The sequence below is a fragment of the Schistocerca americana genome, chromosome 4 (assembly GCF_021461395.2).
Source record: "Schistocerca americana isolate TAMUIC-IGC-003095 chromosome 4, iqSchAmer2.1, whole genome shotgun sequence".
Classification (NCBI taxonomy): Eukaryota; Metazoa; Arthropoda; class Insecta; order Orthoptera; family Acrididae; genus Schistocerca; species Schistocerca americana.
Genome location: NC_060122.1, coordinates 809,813,353 through 809,816,302, shown reverse-complemented (window position 1 = coordinate 809,816,302; position 2,950 = coordinate 809,813,353). Strand labels below are relative to the sequence as shown.

At 48.8% G+C, this 2,950-nt stretch overlaps 1 pseudogene; it reads right to left on the bottom strand.

Moving 5' to 3' along the window:
* Positions 1-2,248: 2,248 nt before the first annotated feature.
* LOC124614576 lies at positions 2,249-2,366 on the bottom strand (annotated as a pseudogene).
* Positions 2,367-2,950: the final 584 nt, after the last annotated feature.

Below are 2,950 nucleotides of genomic sequence, written 5' to 3'. Positions count from 1 at the left end.
TGAACTACAGTGAGGTGACAAATTTCATGGATACCTCCTAATATCGTGTCGGATTTCCTTTTGCCTGGTGTTGTGCAGCATCTCGACGTGGCGAGGACTCAAACAAGTCGTTGGAAGTCCCCTGCAGAGATACTGAACCATGCTACCTCTATACTGGTCCATGGTTGCGAAAGTGTTGCTGATGCACTACTTTGTGCACGAACTGACCTCTCGATTACGTCCCAGATGAATCTATGGGATTTCTGTCTGGCGATCTGGGTGGCCAAATAAATCGCTTGAATTGTCCAGAATGTTGTTCAAATCAGTTGCGAACAATTGCAGCTTGGCGACATTAGCCAACATTGTTTGAGAAGATGAAGTCCATGAATGACTGCAAATGGTCTCCAGGTAGCCGAACATAACCATTTCCAGTCAATGATCGGGTCAGTTTGACCAGAGGAGTCAGTCCATTCCGTGTAAATAAAGCAGTATGGAGCTACCACCAGCTTCCCCAGTGCCTTCTTGATAAACTGGGTCCATGGCGCCACCCTCGAAACATACCATCAGCTTTTACCAAATGAAATCAGGAATCATCCGACCAGGCCACGGTTTTCCATTCGGGTAAGGTCGAACCGATTTGATGACGAGCCAAGGAGAGGCGGTGCAGGTGATGTCGAGCTGTTAGCAAAGGCACTCGCACTGGTCTCTGCTGCCGCAGCCCATTAACAGCAGGTTTCACTGTACTGTCCTAACGGTTACGTTCGTCGTACTTTTCATACTGATGTCTGCAGTTATTTGACGCGGTGTTGCTTGTCTGTTAGCACTGACATCTATTCAAACGCCGCCGCTCTTGGTCGTTAAGTGAAGGCCTTAGGCCACTGCGTTGTCCATGGTGAGAGGTAATGCCTCAAATCTGGCATTCTCGTCGCATTCTTGACACTGTGGATCTCCAAATATTGAATTCCCTAACGATTTTGGAAATGCAATGACCCACGCCGCATCTATCTCCAACTACCATTCCTCGTTCGAAGTCCGTTAATTACAGTCATGCGACCATAAACACATCAGAAACGTCTTCATGTGAACCACCTGAGTACAAATGGCAGCTCTGCCAATGCACTGCACTTTTATACCTATTGTACGCGATATCACCACCATCTATCTACTGTCCCATGACTTTTGTGACTTCACTGTATGATATGTAGGTGGTTGTTATGGCCACTGCGATTGTTGCCTGATAGTAATGGATACGTGTATAAAAAAAAATAGTTCAAATGGCTCTGAGCACTATGGGACTTCACTTCTGAGGTCATCAGTCCCCTAGACCTTAGAACTACTTAAACCTAACTAACCTAAGGACATCACACACATCCATGCCCGAGGCAGGATTCGCACCTGCGACCGCAGCTTTCGCGCGGATCCAGACTGTAGCGCCTAGAACCTCTCGGCCACTCCGGCTGGCAACGTGTATCAAGTTTCATGAAATCGATCCACTGGTTTTGGAGAAGATATGGAAGAGACAGACATACACATAGTCATACGAGGTTTGTCCAGAAAGTAATGCACTGAAATTTTTTTCTTCAACAGTTTTTCACTGAAAAAAATGAGAACTACACACATGAAAGAATGGTGTTTTATCTGCAAACCCTATTTTTCCACGTAATCTCCATCCTGTTCTATGTGTTACGGCGCAAACTCAAGCGCCGGCACGCCAGCCGGGACGACAGAGAAGAGAAGGCTGTGAGAAGAAGTCAGCCAATCCCACGCTGACCGGACCTCCTTCCAGGACAACGCAACAGCAGTGGTCCCTATGTGAAGAGGCCATACGCGTCCGATCGACTGGTGGCGGCCCAGTTCAATAGCAGCGTCAATAATAGGCATTTCAGTAACAGCTTCAAGATCAGCGACTTCAATAGCAGCGTCAACTCTAGTCACTTAGCTTGTACTCTCTGTGTGCCACTATACTGAAGAAGAGTGATTATTTTGTATGTCGCCCTTTGCTTGGACACATCTACGTAATTGCCAAAATTAATGACTGTAATTTTATTATTGTAATAAACTCTCCTCCCGAACTGCCCATGAAGGCCCAAAGGTACCGACTGGCCGCCGTGTCACCCTCAGCCCACAGGCGCCATTGGATGCGGATATGGAAGGCCATGTGGTCAGCGCACCGCTCTCCCGGCCGCATGTCAGTTTCCGAGACCGGAGCCGCTACTTCTCAGTCAAGTAGCTCCTCAGTTTGCCTCACAAGGGCTGAGTGCACCCCGCTTGCCAACAGCTCTCGACAGACTAGACGGTCACCCATCCAAGTGCTAGCCCAGCCCGACAGCGCTTAACTTCGGTGATCTGACGGGAACCAGTGTTACCACTGCGGCAGGGTCGTTGACCATTATTGTAATAAAACTCATTGATACGGCTTGTTTGATTGTTTCTCTAGCGAACCGAGTATGCAGGTTTCCTAGACACTACATTATAGCCTTCCTCCAGCGTGAAACAAGGGCGTGAATGCCCTGTCGGTACCAATCCCTGTCCTGGTGGCGGAGCGTGAATCAGATCTTCCACGAATGACCGAATGAGATCCTTTAATGTCCCAAACAAGTGGAAGTCCGAAAGGGCTAGATCAGGGGCTGTCAGGTGTGACAGCCGTGGATGGTCTCCCCGACCGCTGCAAATCGTGGAGCTCCGCCGAACCGCCTTCTGATGACCTCACCCTTCGTGCCCCGTGACTAACTGTACTTCTGTCGACAGCAGATGGTCCATTGACTTTGCGTTTGTGAATATTCCCCACAACTTCTTTCTCATCAGAGAGAAATTCCACGACGGTACGTTGTTTGTAACGTACGTCACCTACAGACGCCATTTTGAAGCTGTCCTGCAGCTACGCTATCTGTCGGACGTGACGGAAACTTGGCGCGCTCACTCAGGAGCATTGTTTTCGGCTGAGAACAAAAATGCGGGGCATTACTTTCTG